The 22,417-nt window shown below is 43.7% G+C and overlaps 1 protein-coding gene across 4 annotated transcripts in view; it reads right to left on the bottom strand.

The window, feature by feature from the left end:
• LCTL (lactase like) overlaps positions 1–22,417 on the bottom strand; it is an 88,849-nt gene that overhangs the window by 66,272 nt on the left and 160 nt on the right. The gene's annotated exons all lie outside the window — the stretch shown is intronic.

Below are 22,417 nucleotides of genomic sequence, written 5' to 3'. Positions count from 1 at the left end.
CCACAAGGTCTAGGTCATACTATTTTTATATTTAATATATCAAGTGCTATAAACAAATCTCAGCAGAACCGCAATACACTGCAGGTGCTGCAAGCTATTCTGCCCATGGCTTTGCGCCAAGAGAATAGGTTTGTTTTGCTGACACATGGACCTTCTATATTTAGGTCCCGTCCCCCCAATTAACTGCTGCTAAAATAAAGTTCTCTAACCTAGGCCATGTTCTGTTTATTGCACATTCATCTGATCCCTTTTGACTTTCTTCCAACTAGCATACACGAGTTAGTTTGTTTTCAATATCTGATCTATTTTACCCATGGATGCAGTATTTTTAATAATACCAGCAAATCTGTGCTCGACTGGTACAGTCCAAGCAAATGGTTTTATTGCGTTTGCCACTTCTGCAAGTGCTGAGAAGGCCCAGGACTCAGCTACACAGCTGCAAAGAAAACATTTTAAATTTGTTGTAAAGTGCAATATACAAATGTGACACTAGATGGCAAGAGTGAGCTATGCAAAGTTCAATGTATTTTTCAAAAAATTTTATAAAAAAAGCATTTTCACAGCATTTTTTTACATGTGTGTGTATATTCCACCCCAGTGATGCATATAGAGTTTGCTTTCTGTTGGATGAGAGCTCTCTAAAGACCGAATGTGGCAGTTCCCATGGAATCCCCCAAAAAGCTACAAACTATGGTTTCCAAACCCAGTTTGGAAAGAAGTACAAACCATCATTTGCCAATTTGAATGTGAGTGGGGGTTCCGCATGAGTCGGCAGAGTTGGCAGAGCCATAGCCGTCAACTCCCGGATTGAAAAAGAAGGGACCAGCAGCGGTGCAGCACCGGAAGTCGCTTCTACGCATGTCCAGACATGCGTAGAAGCGACTTCCGGTGCCGCTCTGTCCGATTTCCGGTGCCCTGGCCGGTAGGAGCTGCTTTCTAAATCTGGGGGATTTACGGAATTTTTTTTCCCAGTTCGGGATAACAGCGGGAAACGGGTTTAAATACGGGGGTTTCCCGCGAAAAACGGGAGACTTGACAGCTATAGGCAGATCACATATAAGTGCACCCCACTCTGTTACACCCCATTTACACCATGCCCCCTTCCACCCCCATTGCAACCCATGCATCAATTAGGCATGCCTAAAATGCTTGCCACCTAGAAAGGCAAATATTTTGCCTGAACCAGGAACTGACACAACACTGTCAAACCGATAGTTACGTAAATTCAACTCACAAATATGCCCATGACATAACTGACTGTGTTTAACTATATACTGTAAATTCTTTATACATCATATAAACATAACTCTTTTCACATTATCTAATTGAGTAGAAGGAATTTAGGACCAATATTTAGAACAGGAAATACAAATAGATCAGTTCTTATATATATGTAATGTCCAAATAGAAGCTTTTGTGTTCTACGTATGTACAAATGAATCAGTTCTTTAAACGTAATGTCCAAATAAAAGCTTTTTGTGGTCCACGTATGTCTTAGTGAAGAACTGTGCAAGAACTGGCCTTGAAACTTTACTTAGAACGAAATATCCATCCAGAGGAATCTGAAACGGTACCCCTGGCACACAGCTGCATCTTGCTTACATGGTATGAGCCTCTCTCTCCACTTACGCCTGTTTTACAAATGTGTTTGGTTATTTATCGCCACATTTTCCTCACCCGGTTTGCAAATTGACTACTGCTGCTCTGCTAATTGTTCGAGTAATTTAGTGAGTACCGACATTAAATTTAGTGCCTTGTAATTCTTTCCTCTCTTGACAAGTTCTCCACCGTTTTATGCTTTGGAATTATTTCTGCGCTTTAATTTCCCTGCGTTAGTACTACACAGTGTGATTCTATGCATGTGTCCTCAGAAGTAGGTGCCTATAAACAGGGAGGGACAGACTTTAAGGTTGCAAGGTCTACTTTGTTTTTTCTAGGACCCTCGAGATGCATCAATCAGAGTCTGAGGTAAAAGGCATACACTTAGAAGAATTGTGAGCTGGGGAACTTGTTTCGAGTACCAGAAATAAAAGGAGTTCACGCACACATCGTCCCAATCCCCCATCTTTCTTCATTTCAGCAATATAATGGGAGGGGGATTTTGTTGGTATTATTATTATTAAGCAATTAGGAGTCAAAGATCATTGGCTTGGCAACGTACTACAAATCCCCTAGAGACCTACCAGCAGATACCAATCTATCTTCTGCCCACCTCTAGTTTACAGAATTGTAACCTTAATGTGTTCCAACACTACACCTCTCTTTTAAGAAAATATTGCAAGGCTTAAATGATGTCTTCTTCAGAGATTCAGAAAGAAAGCACGAGAAATTTAGGAGGCAGAAAATAAGAGTACAGTGGTACCTTGATTCTCAAACGCCTTGGTTCTCAAACGCCAAAAACCCAGAAGTGTTCCAGTTTTCGGACATTTTTCGGAAGCCAAATGTATGATGCAGCTGTCAGCTATTGTTTCCAGAGCACCAGAGAAGCTGCGCCTTGGTTTTCAAACATTTCGGAAGTCAAACTGACATCCTGAACTGATTAAGTTTGGTGCTTTTGTTTTTGCTATTTATTTTGCGTTTTTGTTTTTGTGTTAATTTTTTATTTTCAGTTAATTTGTTCTTGGAACTCATTTCAGTTACTGACTGATTGCTTGTGGGACTGCGGAAATGGATAAAAGCCTCACCACCACCACCACCCCAATCCTGACTATCATCAGTGCAGGTAAGAAAATAATAATAATTTTAATTTTCATCATCTACAATACTGTTTTATTTATTCTATACCGTAATACAGTGCATTGATTATTGCTTTCATTTTATGGATCAATGGTCTCATTAGATAGTAAAATTCATGTTAAATTGCTGTTTCAGGGGTTGTTTTTAAAAGTCTGGAATGGATTAATCCTCCGTTTTGCATTACTTTCTATGGGAAAGCACGCCTTAGTTTTGGAACAGACTTCCAGAATGGATTAAGTTTGAGAACCAAGGTACCACTGTACTTCAAATACCCCGCTCTGCCCTGCCCAGCCTTGCTCCACCAACCACTATTGCTTATACTGTACAAAGTAAAGACCAATTCTCTATATCTTACAACAGAGAATCTGTTGTTCTGTGGGCAGGATTCCTGCATTGCAAGGGGTTGGACTAGATGATCCTCTGGTCCCTTCAGCTCTACAATTCTATGGTTCTTTGATTACCCACAGTTCTCCAGGGTTTCGGTCAGGAATCTTTTCCATCTGGAGATGCCAGAGAACTGGGAATTTTCTGCGTGCCCATCTACTACTGAGCCTTGCTCAGAAGCAGTTTTTCATTTATAGATCCAAATGAACAACTTAATTTCTGCGCTCCAGCAGCCTTTTCAAAGAACCATGTGATATGTTTATTACCAAAGATAACATTGCATAATATTAGATGACTATAGGCAAAACTATCACCATTGGCAAAATACGGGTGGTTGGGTTTTTTCTCAGGTATTCAGAATGTGTTCTTAACCACATCCGAAATAACACATGAAACAAATTTACAGAGTCTTTAACACCAATTTTAATGAAAAAGAGTGGTATGGAAAGATCAGATCTACAGGGAAAATAGGTAACCTTTCAAATTAGTATTCCCCAAAGCACAATTAATTTTGATTTAATAGGATTGTTAATGTATGTTATTTGAATGCTGATTATTAAACATCCTCCAATGATTAAAAACTATAATAGAGCTGTTACTAGAAAATGGATATGAACCTATGTTGTGGCTTTGAATACTCTGCAAATATGTATTAATGTGCAGCTGGTATTTATTTAGTTTGTAGTGGTATTTAATTAACATGCAATAACTTTTTATGAAGTCTAAATTAAACACTGTACTTGCAAAAGCCTAAAGATAAGTCTACAGAAAATGCAAAGCAGGGCAGACGTCGATTCAATACCACCATATTGCGGGGGAAATTGTTCATGGATGCAAAAATCTAGACTTGTTTAAAACAGCAATAGAATTTTGCATTGTGAATAATATCCAACTAAGTCAGAGTCAGAGTAGGCCCATTCAAATCAGCAGGTCTACTCAGGGCTGTATCCAACTAAGCTGTATTCGGAGTATGGTTTAGTTGGACATAATCCTATGTAAAATGCATACGTTGCAAATGAGGAAGAAAAGTTGTAATGAAAATCTGAATACAACTCAATACTACACCACCATGTTTTAGAACAACAACAACACTGGTGTTTTTTCCATCAAAGATATATATGCAATGGGAAATTAATTCTATTCCATCAAAAATCTGGATTAGTTTTGGGGGTTGGGGGTGGCTAGATGAAAACAACTCTAGGTTTCAGCTGATGAAAAAAGAATATAGATTTCTCTGACCAAGCGTACAGAGACAGCATGTAACTAGTAAACAAAAATAAAATAAAATATTTAGTTAGTAAACAAAAAGCATTGCCCATGTCCTCTCCCTTTCAAAATAAACTGCTGGGTGGGCAAAACAACAGTTGCAAAGTCTGTGTAGTATGAAATGGGGAAATATGTTAATTGCAAACGAGAATTAAGGCATTACAATGAAGCACTCTTCAAAATCCCCTCAGCATCAGCCCCATGCTGCTAATTTAGAATGAAGACCGCTTTACAAGGTGGAACTAAATTTAACAAGCAATGCCTGGCTGTTGCTAAAAACTGCCACTCTGCATGTCTTGCTCCTCTGTAATTTCTAGCAGCTGCATGTGATGTGATAACTGCTGAAATTGGCGCACGTGTGAACATCGGCCAATGAAGTAGAGCGAGGAATAACCAAACGTGATGATGTCCTGCCACACATTTTGCTTATTCAGTTCCAGATCGTAGATGCTGAACCTGTGTTCCTCCGGAACACTGTTGTTTCGTTTGCTTGTGTGTTGCCTTTGCATTTATATACCACCTTTTCCTCCAAGAAGCAAAGTGGTGTACATGGTTCTCCCCCTCCCTCCTCATTTAATCCTCACAACAACTCTGTGAGGTAGGCTAGGCTGAGAGGCAGTGACTGGTCCTGGGTCACCCAGTGAGCTTCATGGCTAGGTGGGGATCTGAGCCCAGGAGTGGTGGAAGGTGCCTTTGCCATCCCACTGGTGTCACTTGGTGTAATCTGAGTGTATGGTTGTATGGCTTAGTCCACAGCCACAGCATACATTTGTAACACTATGTCAGGAATGAGCCAGCTCCAAGCAAAGGTTTGCAGCCAACTGCAGAAAGCAGCCAGGAACAGAGAGGCTGCTTAGATTTTACTAAGGCAGGGGAGAGCCGGCAGCTGCAGACTTTGGCTCTTCCTGACCTTGAACAGCAGGCTGTGAATGCAATAGCTAAGAGCAGGCTGGAACACAAAGCTCGCAGGAAGTGCAAACAGGCGCAAACAGGCACAGAGATAGTCTATCAGAACAGGAAGAGGTTGGAGCTGATCCACTAAGTCCGAAGAGTCGGTGAACTGGAGGTTTTTCCGGGTCATGTGGCCAGCATAACTAAGCCGCTTCTAGCGCAACGGAACACCGACACCAGAGCAGCGCACGGAAACTCCGTTTACCTTCCCACCGGAGGGGTACCTATTTATCTACTTGGCACTTTGACGTGCTTTCAAACTGCTAGGTTGGCAGGAGCAGGGGCAGAGCAACGAGAGCTCACCCCTTGGCACGAGGATTCAAACTGCTGACCTTCTGATCAGCAAGCCGAAGAAGCTCAGTGGTTTAGACCACAGCGCCACCCGCGTCCCCGGAGACAGAGATAGTCCTGAGGAAAAGCCTGGAAGCTGAGGGAGCTTCCTGGTCCTCACACAGAACAGACCCCATGTAACATGCAAGGTTAGCAAAGCACATGACATACCTTCCTCGACCTTAATAAAGGTATTATTACCTTCCCTGTGAATTTAGTTCTAATGTATCAATATGCCTGCCTCTCTTCAGCCAAATTATGATACGATTCATAGACTATTTCATATTGGGGATATAGAGAGTATTAGCCATTAGGTTCCTTAGGAATGCTCTCTTTCAAATGCCTTTTTCACTCCACAATGCAAATGTTCCTCTATCTAGCAAAACCTAATCAACAAGCACAGTGAATACAATTTTCTTATTCTTCAGTGATAAGCAAAAACTCTGATGTATTAGTAGCTGGTAGGCTCTCCCCACCCTTCATAAAACTGTAAGAAAATAGCATTTATTGTGGCTACTGTTTGCGTTAAGACTAATAAAGAAATTGCACTTTGTTTCCATTTTATTTAACAGTTATGTTTATTACTTTCCTCACACCGGGAGATAAGTACACAGACATCATGTTACTTCACCCCACTGATAAATGGACCAATTTGCATTTTTCGGGGGGTGGAGAGGCTCAAAATGGCAGTTGCAGTGTATAAAACATATACATTTACTATAATTGCCACACATTTTATCTGAGCAAATGTAAATTCGGAGATTCTATAAAAGGCATCTCTTTTCATGCTGAATGTATTGTTCTGTAGTTTGTACAGATAGGCAGGCATTTAAGCAATTGCAATAAAATTTAAAATTGTGGTTCCCTAAAGTGCAATCTTTCTAAATAACTTTCCTTTTAAAAGAAAACAGAGATAAGGCACAATTCTCCTCATTTCCCTGTCATTTTTCAGAATAGTTACAGACTAATTATGATTTAGGATTAGAGACGGCATCGTTCCTGTGTAGTCAATTTATATATATTTAGTTCACATTTTTCTCATCAACTGCTCTTGAGAGTCCTCTGTGCTTTTCAGCTTGCCAAGGCAAAAGATGTCTGCAGTATGGGACTAGCACAGTTTCTCAAACTTGCTGAAATCCCTCCTTTACCTTCTCTGGTACCAGACCCTACAGCACTGCTTTTGTTTGGGAGGAGGATATGAATACTGGTGCACTCAACATAAGCCATGAAGTAGAGGACTGGGAATGAGTCCTGTGTTCAAATGCTTGTCCTTCCCTTTGAGCAAACCAGATTTTGCATTGCACTGGTAGTGTTCATCCGGGTACGGTGCAAGACAATTGATGGGAGTCATTTTGGACTCACAGATGTCCATGGAGGCCCAAGTCTATTCAGTGTTCAGGGCAGCTGTCCACCAGTTCAATTTGGTACACAAGCTGAGACTGTCTCACCAGAATGGTGCAAGCTCTAGTTATCTCCCGCTTGGACTACTGCAATGCGCTCTACGTGGGGCTACCTTTGAAGGTGACCCAGAAACTACAACTAATCCAGAATGCGGCAGCTAGACTGGTGACTGGGAGTGGCTGCCGAGACCACATAACACCAGTCCTGAAAGACTTACATTGGCTCCCAGTATGTTTCCAAGCACAATTCAAAGGGTTGGTGCTGACCTTTAAAGCCCTAAACGGCCTCGGCCCAGTATACCTGAAGGAGCGTCTCCACCCCCATCGTTCAGCCTGGACACTGAGCTCCAGCTCCGAGGGCCTTCTGGGAGTTCCCTCCCTGCGAGAAGCGAGAAGCGAGGTTACAGGGAACCAGGCAAAGGCGCCCGCCTTGTGGAATGCCCCCCCCCATCAGATGTCAAGGAAATAAACAACTATCTGACTTTTAGAAGACGTCTGACGGCAACCCTGTTTTTAATGTTTGATGTTCTATTGTGTTTTTCATATTCTGTTGGGAGCTGCCCAGATGGGCAGGGTATAAATAACAAATTATTCTTATTCTTATTATCTGAAAGATGACACCCTCCAACAAAAGGAGGAAGGAAAGAGCTTGAAACAGCTTGAATTTTAGTGACAGAGAGAGCTGTAAGTTGGTTGGTTGGAGCTGAAGCATCATCAAGGCACAGCTCCTCTCTCTGGAGAGCTGAAGGCAAAACTATCAGCTGTAGTGCCTGCTTAAATAAGAGTATCTGAAAGGCGGGGTGGGGAGAGATGTGCTTGGCGCCATCATTATCAACTTTAGGAGCGAACAAAGACCTTCCTGTTTACCCTGCCATTGGGCTCTAAATTGGGGTCATGCGGTCCACGGATACTCTAGCCAGTATTGGAAATTCATCTTTTGGCAGGGTGCAGTAGAAGTTGTCCTTTTAATGTTGTCATCACAAAGCCTCTACTGCTCTGTTCTCCGAAGGAAACCAAATCCTGCAGAATCCTCCCTGAAACTTCCCGCAGCTCAGCAAAGTGGGGAGTGCAAAACAATGTATTGCTTATTTATTCAATGCCTCAACACCTTAGGAGACTGGATAACAGTAAAATAAAATGGGGTTCGTTGCTGACTTAACTTGAGATCCCACCTACAGGCTTTGGTAAAGTCCTTTTAATTACACACATCACTTATAACTTGAAGAGCAGGGTGCAATCTAAGCCGCCATCCCCTAATTGTGTCTTCTAGCCTGCTGTAAAATAAGCAAAGACAAACACTGCAATATTGTGCAATAATGTTCCCAGGCTACAGCTAATTTCACATATAGGAACCTCTTCCACAATGCCTGCACATGGGTGCGGAGCATTTCTTCAAAACATTCCAAAGCGGAGAACTGCCACTTATTGTGGGAGGAGTGCTGGGAATTACCCTGCTCCTTGGCTTTATGCTTTTGGTGCTGGTGCTTCTCTCCTTTGCTCTCGCCACCCAAAATCTTGCGAAAACACCTCTCTCCCCATCTCAGCCTGAAATAGCCAGTTTCAGTCCCAGTCGGTCAAACCACTCACATTGAGGGGAAATGCCGCTAAGATGGGCCAGAGTCCTGATCCCAAGGCCTGCAGCTGAACCATGAGGCCACCCAGCCAGTGCTTTTGTGCTTTGTCAGAGTGTGCGCATGCATTCGCCAACACACATCAAAGTGTGGCCAAGCAAAGCAATGTGCCTCATGCATGCCATCCACCTCTGGCTTGAAAAAATTCAGAGGGCTGGGTGCCTCAGAATGATCAAGCTACCCATTTCTCAAAATCCACAATGAAGAATGAGTCCACTCCTCCTCTCTTTTAATGCGACAGTTAAGATGGAAATGGGGGGGGTGCATTCTCTACACTAGGGACCCCTCTTCCCCAACCCCTCTATATTTGCACCACAGCAGAAACTCTAAAACAGGCACCCCCAAACTTCGGCCCTCCAGATGTTTTGGACTACAATTCCCATCATCCCTGACCACTGGTCCTGTTAGCTAGGGATCGTGGGAGTTGTAGGCCAAAACATCTGGAGGGCCATAGTTTGGGGATGCCTGCTCTAAAAGGTTCAGTGGTTTAATTAAAACAGAACAAAACAAAACAGTATGTTGTAACAGCACACCCATCACCATGCAAAAAAACTACAACACCAGAGGCAGATTCACATCTGGATCTTGCCATATATAGTTAGAAGGTGAAAGATGCCCAATTACATCTTCATAGCTTCATGGCTGGAAGATGGAAGGCGGCTAACAGATTGACGTTGAATTCCGATAAGACAGAAGCTCTGTTTCTGGGGAACATGCAAGTGTGGGAGACTCCCTCGTCCTGAATGGGGTAATTGTGTCTCTGAAGGACCAGGAATGCAGCCTGGGGGTCCTTTTGGACTCATAGCTGTCCATGGAGGCGCAGGTCAATTCTGTGTCCAGGGCAGCTGTCTCCTAGCTTCATCTGGTGCGCTGGCCGAAACCCTACGTGCCCACAGACTGTCTCGCCAGAGTGGTGCATGCTCTAGTTATCTCCCGATTGGACTACTGCACGGGTGGCCAACTCCCAATAGACTGCGATCTACTCACAGTATAAAAAACTGGCAGTTATCTACCCATTGTCGTAAAAAGACTGGCAGTGATCTAATTGTGGAGCATTGTTTTTAGGAAGCCAAAGTTGTGGAGCTTTTTTAGTAAGGCAAAGTTGGTGGGTTTTTTGCTTTTTTGTAGGGAGATTGCTGAGGGGCCAGAGGTCAACCAGGATCTACCAAGAACATCCTGTGATCTACCAGTAGATCACGATCCACCTGTTGGACATGCCTGGATTACTGCAATGCGCTGTATGTGGGTCTACTTTTGAAGGTGACTCAGAAACTACAACTAATCCACAATGCAGCAGCTAGACTGGTGACTGGGAGCGGCCGCCGAAACCACTAAAGAATCTACACTGGCTCCCAGTACATGATTCAAATTGTTGGTGCTGACCTTTACAGCCCTAAACGGACTCGGCCCTGTATACCCGAAGCAGCATCTCCACCCCTATTGTTCAGCCTGGACACTGAGATCCAGCATCATTCACATTAGCCTCTACCCAGAGCACACAGGACAATTCTATACCTCCCTGCTGCTTTCAGATACCAACGCTGCTACAACATACAATGTTGCCAGGTTCTGCATAGCAGCGTTCAAAATTCATCTGATGATGACCTGTGCCACAAACTAGATTTAATGAACACTCATATCAGAGTGCTTTGTAAATTGATAGCCATAGCCTTATATATACTAACCTTTTATGCTCTTCCACATCCGTTTAGTGCTCCTAACCCTTCTTTTAGATTATTTTAGATTCTTATAGATTCTTATAGTCTTTTACATATACCTTCTGTTTTAATAATTTTAGTTTTCCAAAGTGTTTTACAGATTTTAAATTATAGTATCCCACCCTACTTATGCTGGTCTATGACTGTACTAAAGATTTGATTGATTGAGATCCAGCACTAAAGAGCCTTTTGGTAGTTCCCTTATGAGAGAAGTGAAGCTACAGGGAACCAGGTAGAGGGCCTTCTCGGTAGTGGCACCTGCCCTGTGGAATGCCTTCCCATCAGATGTCAAGGAGATGAGTAGCTATACAACTTTTAGAAGCAGAGACATCACCTTGCCGACAAAGGTCCCGACAGTTAAAGCTATGGTTTTCCTAGTAGTGATGTATGGAAGTGAGAGCTGGACCATAAAGAAGGCTGATCGCCGAAGAATTGATGCTTTTGATTTATGGTGCTGGAGGAGACTCTTGAGAGTCCCGTGGACCGCAAGAAGATCACACCTACCCATTCTGAAGGAAATCAGCCCTGAGTGCTCACTGGAAGGACAGATCCTGAAGCTGAGGCTCCAATACTTTGGCTACCTCATGAGAAGAGAAGACCCTGATGTTGGGAAAGATGGAGGGCACTAGGAGAAGGGGACGACAGAGGATGAGATGGCTGTACGGTGTTCTCGAAGCTACGAACATGAGTCTGACCAAACTGCGGGAGCCAGTGCAAGACAGGAGTGCCTGGCGTGCTCTGGTCCATGGGGTCACGAAGAGTCGGACACGACGAAACAACTAAACGACTAAGCGACAACAAAACCTATACAACACCAAATTGACACAGTTTGGTGACCAAAGAAACGCACTGGAAATATTTAAGTTATTAAAGCAGTAGACTGTAGGTATTATCCTAACATGCCCTGTCCTATTCGGCCATATAGATTGAATACCTAGTGACAGCAAAAATCAATAAATGGAATTGTCTCTTATTAGGAGAATACTCAGAGGCTCATGTAATCAATCACCTTCCCACTCGTTGCCCCTTAACAAAAAAAGTACCTCCATACAGGGTTCTTCAGAAGGTCCTTTTCTAAAAAGCCATAAGAACATTCTGTTCCCAACAGTAACCAACCTGATGCCTCTGGGAAACCCACAAGCAAAATTGTAGGTAGGGTGGTTTCAGAAACCTAGCTTTAGTAATTTAAAGAGCTGTGTTGTTTTAGATTATAAACTGCCCTGGGATTTTTTTGTTATTCAATTTATTTATTTTTATGAAGGGTGGTTTGCAATTGCCTAAAGGTGATCTCTAACTCATTGTCATCTGCGGAGCACACCCATTTAAATTAATGGTCTTAAATCCATTGACTTCTATGCAACAAAGTCAGCCCTGTTCTGCTTATGCAATGAAACTTCCCCAGCCTCTTGTCTTCTTTCACACCCCTGTGTGCTCTCAGGTTTGCCTAGACGGCGGAGGAGACACCCTCCCCCAACACACACACAGACAGATTTGAGGGTGCATGAATGGAGAAGGAGGGGAAATTATGTTACACAAGTGGAAATCCTTGCACAAACAGAATAACTGTTAGATGCAACTGTTCGATTTCAATGGGACTGCTGTGATTATTTTTACTTAGGGTAATAATCATACAGAGTGCCCACCGCTTTGCTCCTATTTAGAAAGCTAACTAACACTGTTCTTCCATAGGTTTAGAATATGTATTAAATAAGGCATCCCCAAACTTCGGCCCTCCAGATGTTTTGGACTACAATTCCCATAATCCCTGACCACTGGTCCTGTTAGCTAGGGATCATGGAAGTTGTAGGCCAAAACACCTGGAGGGCCGCAGTTTGGGGATGCCTGTATTAAATGGATAAATTTTACTGAGGTGGCCCTTGAGATTTTACAGCATATTCCTATGGCAGTCTATTCAGAAGTACAGTGATACCTCAGGTTACGAACTTCATTCGTTCCGGAGGTCTGTTCTTAACCTGAGGCGCATTTTTGCTAATGGGGCCTCCTGCTGCCGCCGCTAGCACATGATTTCCGTTCTCATCCTGGGGCAAAGTTCTCAACCTGAGGTACTACTTCCAGGTTAGCGAAGTTTGTAACTCAAAGTGTTTGTAACCTGAAGCGTTTGTAACCCGAGGTACCACTGTAGTCTAAGTTCTGTGGAACTTACTCCAGCTGCCTTTAGGTTTATACAGCCTTAATAGTATACTTTTGACATCTGTCCATTGAGTTCAACACATACAGGGTATCCTATTTTATCTCACAACAGCTCTGTGATTTATTTAATTACATCACTTTAAAAAACAAACAAACCAACAACCTGCCTTTCTTCAGAACATCGATCAGCTAAAATGAACTACCATTAAAATGACGAGAAACCTAAAAGCAGCAGAAATTAAAACAGCCAAATTAAAGACTTAGAAACAGCTTCAAAGGTATTTAAAACAATTATGAGAGGGCTTCCCAGTGTGGCAAAAGAACATTAGAGAGGAAGCAAATCTGCATTCCCTTGGGAGGGTGCTTCAAAGTTTGTTCAGTAGAGAAAAGGCCCTCTTCCCTGATCAAGTTAGGCAGGTTGTAAGGTCACCCAGTGAGTGTCATACCTGAGCAGGGACTGAATCCCACAGCTCCCAGATTTCATGTGCCAGATTGGCTTCTATGGGTCTTGATTGGCAGAAATAAATAAATGGGCAAGTGCTGTTAGAGCAGGAAAATGTAATCATTCAGGAGAAAGTGGGACTAGAACTCTCAAGGTGGGCAACATGCATCTCTGAATTCATTTCATACAGTCCCTGTGGTCCTGCAGCCCTCGGAAGCGGTTCCAATTTCCCCATCCTACCAGAATCCTTTCCTTCTTATTTGTTCTTTCCGCTTTTTGCCTCTCTGGAACACTAGTCAGAAAGGAATGACATGTTCTTCGGTTGCGCAAAGCAACTAACGAAAATCTCCTGGCTACTAATTTGTGAATAACCCTCTCAAACCCTTACTTTGGAGTGGACTTGCATAGAGTGGGGAATTCTAGACAGAGCTTTTTCATTTGAGTTGGCATCCATCTCTCTCAGGAGACAATGGAAGAGTGCGCCTTTGCGGGTAAAGTAAAACCGTCGGAGAGTTACCGCTACAGCGCCTACTGTGGCTGTAGAGACCGATAAAGGAGAGAATGCTTTATTGCAGATGGGGCATGAGAAGGTGTCCACAGAAACAGTTTTAGGGTAGCTCAACCAGTGCAGTAACACTGGGGGCCACACTGAAGGGGATGCCAAAACAATGCTGTAGAACCAAAATAATGCTGTAGAACGGAGCGAGGGAGGTGAGGGACCCAGAATTTTAGCTGAAATTTGAGAGCCCAAAGTCTGCCACTGGTGTCCAGTTGTGCTAACACATGGTGTTATCCTCTCTGCGCTCTTCCCAGCAGACATCCCTCCTCTGGTCACTGCTATGGATGCAGACCCTTCAAGTGTTCCTATTTTCCAGAGACAGTCCCAGATTTACAGAAGTTGTCCCAGTTTCTGATCTCACTCCAGAATGTCCCACATTTCCTTAGGATGTCCCTATTTTCATCGGAGAAATGTTGGAGGGTATGGAGTTATCCAACCCCCAAGCCAGGTAAGGTAAAGGGACCCCTGACCGTTAAGTCCAGTTGCGGACAACTGGGGTTGTGGCGCTCATCTCGCTTTACTGGCCAAGGGAGCCGGCTTACAGCTTCCGGATCATGTGGCCAGCATGACTAAGCCGCTTCTGGCGAACCAGAGCAGCACACGGAAATGCCGTTTACATTCCCGCTGGAGCAGTACCTATTTATCTACTTACGGTATCTACTTGCACTTTGATGTGCTTTCGAACTGCTAGGTTGGCAGGAGCTGGGACTGAGCAATGGGAGCTCACCCCGTTGCAGGGATTTGAACTGCCGACCTTCTGATCGGCAAGCCCTAGGCTTAGTCATTTAGACCACAGCATTTATAGATACAGTGGTGCCTTGCTAGACGAAATTAATTTGTTCCAGGACTCAATTCGTCCTACAAAAATTTCGTCTAGCGAGGCACCGTTTCCCATAGGAATGCATTAAAAGTCAATTAATGCGTTCCTATGGGCTCTGGGGGGAACTGGCGGCGGCGGCGGCGCTTGCTCTCTTGGCTCGGGGAAGGCAGGCAGGCACTTCCCTGAGCCAAGAGAGCAAGCGCCGCTGCTGCCAACGACAGAGCCGGATCAGACGAAGCTTCAGAAGCTTCGTTGGATCCGGCTCTGTCGGGCGGGGTAGGGGAAAGGCGAAGGAATGATCCTGCGCCTTTCCCCCACCTCTGCCAAGCCCCATGCCGCCGCATCTTGCCTGCCTCCCCCGAGACCTCCGAAACTGCGCTCCATGCCGGTTGTGCAAGGCGAGAGGCGGCGGGGGGAGAAACTCTTCTCCTTGCCGCCGCCTCCCGCCTGGATCGGACACGAGGCGGGGAAAGACCTTTGCCTTCTTTCCGCGCTAGTGTTCCGCTGGTCTCTGCTGGTTGCCCCTCACTGCTCGGGGCAACCGGCAGAGACCAGTGGAAAACAAAGGGGAACCAGCTGCAGCACTGGAAGAAGGCAAAGGAAGATCAGCTGAGAGGCGCTGACAGCTGTCAGCGCCTCTCAGCTGATCTTCCTTTGCCTTCTTTCCTTGCTACAGCTGGTTCCCCTTTTGCTAGATGAATGCCTTTTGCAAATAGGTTTTGTGATCGGAGGTTTTAATGGCCACGCTTCGCAAGACAAAGCGGCGGCCATAGAAAACCTCGTCGTCTTGCGAGGCAAAAACCTATTCGTTAAGCGAAAAATTCATCTTACAGGGCATTCGTCTAGCAAGGCACCACTGTACTTAAGTAACTATAAAACTTTAGGAGATACCGGAAGGCAGCCCCATATAGGGAAGGTTTTTTTAATGTTTGGTTTTTTAAAATGTTTTTTATGTATGTTGGAAGCTGCCCAGAATGGCTGTGGCAACCCAGTAAGATGTGTGGGGTATAAATAATAAAATTATTATTATTATGGAGTAGGATGTCCCTATGGTGGAGACCTCCCCATCCTGACCCTTCCTGGGAGGAGGAAGACAGTATAGATTTACAACAGGGGTTTGAGGGAGGTCGCAGCTCAGAGGCAGATGAGGGGGGAAACAGGGAAATCATGGAAGAGCCAAAAAAACAGCTCAAAGACAGAGGGCACTTAGTGACACCCATAGAGGTGATGAGAATGACGAATGAGGAAGTGGGAGAGATGGGGGGGGGTAGAGAATCACTCAGGACAACGCCATTATCCAAGAGGCTGAGTTCTATAGCCTCTCTCTGTAAAGACTGAAATAAAAAAGGACTGTTCCTTGTCTCTATACTTTCCTGGGCAACCAGCCTGGAGCCGCTGACAGCATCTTAACACCCCATTTTCATCGGAGAAATTTTGGAGGCTATGTGGAAGCACAACTTGACTGTCCGCCTCTGCGGTCGTCTGCAAGGGATTCCCACACAGAAGGGTTAAATGTCGCCAACCTTCATGTCATGTTTGCAGACATCTTTGTAAACCAGAGCAGATTTGCGGGGAAGCCAGCGCCCCACAGAGGTAGCCGTGATAAAAATTGATACAGGGCAGCCTGTATTCCAGAATCGTTAAACCAGAAAGCGTTTGCTGCAAACAAGGTGGCATGTTTCAGGTTTATCCCATTTTATCTTGACAACAGCCCTGCAAGGTAGATTTGGTTGAGAGCGATTCATCCAGTGGCATGGCATTTGTTGCGCGTTCAAGTCCAACACTGCAGGCACCGCACCACACTGGCTCATATACAGTCATACCTCGGTTTAAGTACTCCTCGGTTTGAGTACTTTCAGTTTAAGTACTCTGCGGACCCGTCTGGAACGGATTAATCCACTTTCCATTACTTTCAATGGGAAAGTTCGCTTCAGGTTAAGTACAGACTTCCAGAACCAATTACACTCATACTTTGGGTCAAGTACGCTTCAGGTTGAGTACTCCGCGGACCCATCTGGAACGGATTAATTCACTTTCCATTACTTTCAATGGGAAAGTTCGCTTCAGGTTAAGTACGCTTCAGGTTAAGTACAGACTTCCGGAACCAATTGTGTACTTAAACTGAGGTACCACTGTACTGTTTAATGCTAACAACTGAAGAACGGTCCTTCATAAGTACAGGACTTTTATCCTTTCCTTGCTGGAATGACAACTTCAAATTCCCTTCAAGGGAGGAAAACATAACAAAAAAAGAGTCTTTGAAGTGAGCTATTGGTGATGCCTGGATATCATGTACACAGGCAAGGAAACCAGACTTGATGAAAGAAAGTTAGAAGAGCTAAAATAAGGGGGAAACAGGTTGAAATTTCCTGAGAAGATAAGTGAGCTTCTGTTTATCTCTCCCTGCCCTAAAGATGTCTGAGGGTTTGAAGTGCTGCCAGGCCCCCCCCCCCCCGAAAAATATAAACAGACAACTGAAAACCATCTATCTTTTTTGTCTTTAAACTGATGGGTGGTGGAGGGTAGGGCTGAAGAAAAAACAAAACAAAACCCCTCCTCTTTCTGCAAGCACACACACTTTTTTTTCATAGAATCGAAGAATTCTAGAGTTGGAAGGTTCCCTGAGGGTCATCTAGTCCAACCCCCTGTATCTGGAACTGGAAGACCAGTTACTGATTATGCCAACTTACAGTGCAATTCTGCATGTCAATGGGACTTGCTTCCAGAAAAGTGAGTATCAGACTGCAGTCAAAATAAATCACCATATTATGCATGGGCAGTAAATTTAATCAGAAGCAGATCTTACTCCCTAGTAAATGTGTCTAGGATTGAAGCCTGATATAATTTTCTGCTACAAATGCTCAATTTCAGCAAGCAATTGGATTGTCTGCAAGAAAAAGATAACCTACCCGGGGCGGGAAAGACAATGCACCTTAAAAGAAAAATGCTAGCACAAAAATCCAACAGGTTAAAAGGCTTTCCCCATCACTCTTCCATACCAAAAGGAAGTTTTTATCTGCTGAATTTCTGTATGCCAGAAAGGTTACTGTCAGAAGGTCGCTCCGTTTGTTATTCATTTTTAACTTTGTAGCTTTTATAAGACATTAGTAAATATGTATACTTTTTAAATAAGGGACAGAAGCAAAGGAAATAAAAAAACAGAAACCCTAAGCCTGAGGAAAACTTCAGTGAAACTTGAAAGCCCACATACTGCATTGTGGACATTGATTGGTTTTGATGAACTTTATGAAGAAGAGGAAGAGGAAGAGGAAGAGGAAGAGGAAGAGGAAGAGGAAGAAGAAGAAGAAGAAGAAGAAGAAGAAGTAGAAGAAGAAGAAGTAGAAGAAATTATTCATACCACACCCATCTGGCTGGGTTTCCCCAGCCACTCTGGGCAGCTCCCAACAGAACATTAAAAAAATGATAAAAGATCAAACATTAAAACCTTCCCTATAAAAAATGATAAAAGATCAACATTAAAACATTTAACTTTTAGATTCTTTTATTGTAATTTAATTTTGCTCCAATAGACCAAACAGGGGCCTACTTTTGATGTGCTTGTTAAAACTTTGAAACAGAATTTAAACAAAAATATTACTTTGAGATTTGTCTCCCATTTATAAAGGTCCCTTGCCTTTATATTGCAATAATTGCAGGGAGTGAAACATTGACTTCACTCAATGCATAACCAGACATTACAGATGACTACAGAATCTATTCAATTTCTAACAAGGCATGGGGTGGCTGGTCTCTTATGCATGCTAATTATATTAAATTTTCTGTGGTCCCCATACGGCTATAAAAACCTGGCAAATGATCTCACACAAATGCGCTACAAACAAACCTAGTCCTATTGCATGTTAAATCTCATAGTATATGTTAAGTAGAATCCACAGTTAATGAATAAGTATGAATAGTGGACAGAAATCTGCTAGGAACGGCAAATGCACTCTTCCTCTATACAGTACTTCTCATTTGATGAAGTGTTGGGGCTCTTCCAAACACTGCCCAGCAACTAATGGGGATTGTATGTTCAGCATGGAGCCTTATACAATTTAATAGTTCTTTGATGGGTGTACCTGCATGACACCCATTTTTCCCAGACGCTCTTTCTCATACCAATAGTTTATAGTTTTATAATAAGAATTTTATTATTTGCACCTCACCCATTTGACTGGGTTGCCCCAGACACTCTGGGCAGCTTCCAACATATATAAAAACATAATAAAACATTACACATTAAAAAGCTTGACAAAACCCCAAGTGTACCGTGCACAGGGAACAATGAAATGTGTGAAAAGGCCAGCACAGGCCAATGTGTACCCAAAAGCCCGGGTAAGCATGCATAAGATTTCAGTCATGTAGTATAACCCTGAAGTATTTTTTTTTACTCAGGATTAAGTCCCACAGGACGCGGGTGGCGCTGTGGTCTAAACCACTGAGCCAAGGTCGGCAGTTCGAATCCCTGCGACGGGGTGGGCTCCCGTTGCTCGGTCCCTGCTCCTGCCAACCTAGCAGTTCAAAAGCACGTCAAGTGCAAGTAGATAAATAGGTACCGCTACAGCGGGAAGGTAAACAGCATTTCCGTGCGCTGCTCTGGTTCGCCAGAAGCGGCTTAGTCATGCTGGCCACATGGCCCGGAAGCTGTACCCCAGCTCCCTCAGCCAATAAAGCGAGATGCGCGCCGCAACCCCAGAGTCGTCCGTGACTGGACCAAACTGTCAGGGGTCCCTTTACCTTTAAGAAGATTTCCTAAGGGAAAATTTCCTAAGGGAAATCACAGGTAAAAATACCCCCGAAGAGGACATTATAGGGAAGGCAGGCTTCTGGGAGGGGGGGGGGCGGAACCTCCATTGATTACTTTTAATGCATTTCAACAATTTTTGTGGATCTGGGCCCATTCCCGGCCCTCCTTAGCTACGCCTGTGGCCACAGAAGGAACAAAGTATATTTCTAGGTGGGGAATTGCAGTCCACAGGTTAGGATATCGTAAGCCCAGCAATGCCCCCCCAAACTCCTTGTATGGGGGCACTTGCCCACCCTATTCTCCCCACCACCACCACCCATGGAGTGGACTTAACAACATACACTAAACTATTTTCAACCAGCAAAGTAGTTTTCTCTCCTCCACTTTTAGCATTTCACGCTGAGCCCGACGAGTTCTGTTAAACTTATATGCTATCTCGATTCTTTGTGATTTTTAATTGACTGTAATAAAGTTATTGTGTTACTATTCCAGCTTGGATTCATATTACGTTTTTTTCCCTTCCCCAACGGGCCAACATCAGTGCCTGCTACAACATGCCTCCGTTGGGGGGAACTGGAACATCAAAGCCAGGGCAGGAACCGCAACTATTTACAATTTTATTGAGGGCTTATAGACATTCTTTACAGATTTATCATGCATAAAGCAACCATTCACGCCTCCTGAGCTCAAGGATAATTAATAGGATTCTCCACCCAAGTACTCCATAATGCCTGTATTGTGAAAAATAACAATCATAATATAGTAAAATATTTTTTTCATATTTGCTACATACATAGCGTCTTATCTTTCATTTTAATTGTCTTGGTTAGATTTTTATAACTTGCAGGTTGTACATAAAAACAACACAAACTGTAATCGAGGATATATAATTCAATAGTATGTATGCATGTATTACAGTCGTACCTTGGATCCTGAACGCCTTGCGAGTTGATTTGGCTCCTGAACGCCGCAAACCCGAAAAGTGAGTGTCCCGGTTTGCGAAAGTTCTTTGGAACCCAAACGTCCGACGCGACTTCTGCGGCTTCCAATTGGCTGCAGGAGCTTCCTGCAGCCAATCGGAAGATGTGCCTTGGTTTCCGAACGTTTTGGAAGTCGAACAGACTTCCAGGACGGATTCCATTCGACTTCTGAGGTACCACTGTATTATTATTATTATTATTATTATTATTATTATTATTATTATTATTATTAAAACGTCCGTGGCGCTGTGGGTTAAACCACTGAGCCTAGGGCTTGCTGATCAGAAGGTCGGCGGTTCGAATCCCTGTGACGGGGTGAGCTCCCATTGCTTGGTCCCAGCTCCTGCCAACCTAGAAGTTCGAAAGCACATCAAAATGCAAGTACAGTGGTGCCTCGCTAGACGAATTTAATTCGTTCCACGGGTCGTTTCTTATAACGAAAAATTCGTCTAGCAAATCCCGTAGGAATGCATTGGATTTTTTTTTATTTTTTTGCCCATAGGAACGCATTAATTGAATTTCAATGCATTCCTATGGGAAACCGCGATTCGCTAGACGAATTTTTCATAAAACAAATTCGTCTAGTGAGGCAACCTCCACTAGAAAAAACCTTTCGTTAAGCGGAAATTTCATTAAGCAGGGCATTTGTTAAGCGAGGCACCACTGTAGATAAATAGGAACTGCTACAGCGGGAAGGTAAACGGCGTTTCCATGTGCTGCTCTGGTTTGCCAGAAGTGGCTTTGTCATGCTGGCCACATGACCTGGAAGCTATACGCCGGCCCCCTCGGCCAATAATGCGAGATGAGCGTGCAACCCTAGAGTCGGTCACGACTGGACCTAATGGTCAGGGGTCCCTTTACCTTTACCTTTATATTCCGGCGTACAAGACGACTGGGCGTATAAGACGACCCCCAACTTTTCCAGTTAAAATATAGAGTTTGGGATATACTCACTGTATAAGAAATACGACCCAGCGTATAAGACGACCCCTGACTTTTGAGAAGATTTTCCTGGGTTAAAAAGTAGTCTTACGCAGGAATATACTGTAACTACTATTCTGTTGCAACAATGTGTAGCAAAACCATAATACATCAAGCACCCTTAAACAGCTGCAATGTTTGCAGAGGAGGGCGACCAAGATGATAAAAGGGTCTTGAAACCAAGCCTTATGAGGAATAGTTGAGAGAATTGGGTATGTTTAGCCTGGACAGGAGAAGACTGAGAGGCAATATGATAGCCATGGAGGATGGAGCAAGCTTGTTTTCTCCTGCTCTAGAGGGTATGATGAGAACCAATGGATTTAAATTACAAGAAAGGAGATTCCAGGTAAACATCAGGAAGAACTTTCTGACAGTTAAGAGGTGTCTGGCAGTGGAACAGACTCCCTCGGAAGGTGATGGGCTGTGCTTCCTTGGGGGTTTTCATGCAGAGTTTGAATACCATGTATCATCCAGCTGAGATTTTGGGGGTTGCACTAGATGACCCTTGGAGTCCCTTCCAACTCTACAATTCTATGATTCTTGTGGAAAAGAAAGAAGGGAAATACGGTAATAAAAAAGGGGGAGGGAAAGAGAGGAAATGACACATCAAGAGGGGAGAAGGACAACATAACAAAAGACTATAATTTTATTTATTAAATTTCTATACCCGCCATTCATCTGAGGGTCATGGTGTGGTTTACAATAGAAAAACATAAAAATGTACAGAATCACAGAGTTGTAGAGCCGGAAGCACCCCAAGGGTCATTTAGTCCAAGCCTTGCAATGCAGGAATCTCAACATACCTGACCCTGCCTACCTTTGCAAATATGCTAGTGGTTTTGTTGCTGCGCCAATATAGTAACGAACAAAAAAGAATGATGTGTGTGTGTGCGCGCGCGCGCGCGCACACACACACACACACACACACACCGGGAGTTTAAAAGGCTATATAACACCACCTATGGACAAGCTGCAAAACTTATTTGCGGGAAACGAGGGTTATGGGTTTGTTTCCTTCTTTCCTTCTTATTTATTTTATGTTTTTATTTTGTATTTTTATGCAATGCACTGCTCTGAGATCTTCAGGTGAAGGGAGGTATACAAATTTAACAAACAAACACGAGTTTCGAAAACCCTTTAAAAATTTCCATGGGCGACAACCAACCCGCACAACCTCCGCTAAGAAAGGCCTAGATAAACTCCAAATTGCAACAATACAAAGTTAATACATAAAAGCAAACAGTTTTGAAAACCCTTAAAAACAAAAACCCACCAGCGGAAACCAACCCGCACCCTTCGCTAAGAGCAGCCCAGAAACGGA

Source organism: Zootoca vivipara, chromosome Z1 (genome assembly GCF_965207765.1).
Source record: "Zootoca vivipara chromosome Z1, rZooViv2.hap1.1, whole genome shotgun sequence".
Taxonomy (NCBI): Eukaryota; Metazoa; Chordata; class Lepidosauria; order Squamata; family Lacertidae; genus Zootoca; species Zootoca vivipara.
Note: the sequence above shows the minus strand (reverse complement) of the source record. Positions and strands in the feature narration are given on the sequence as shown.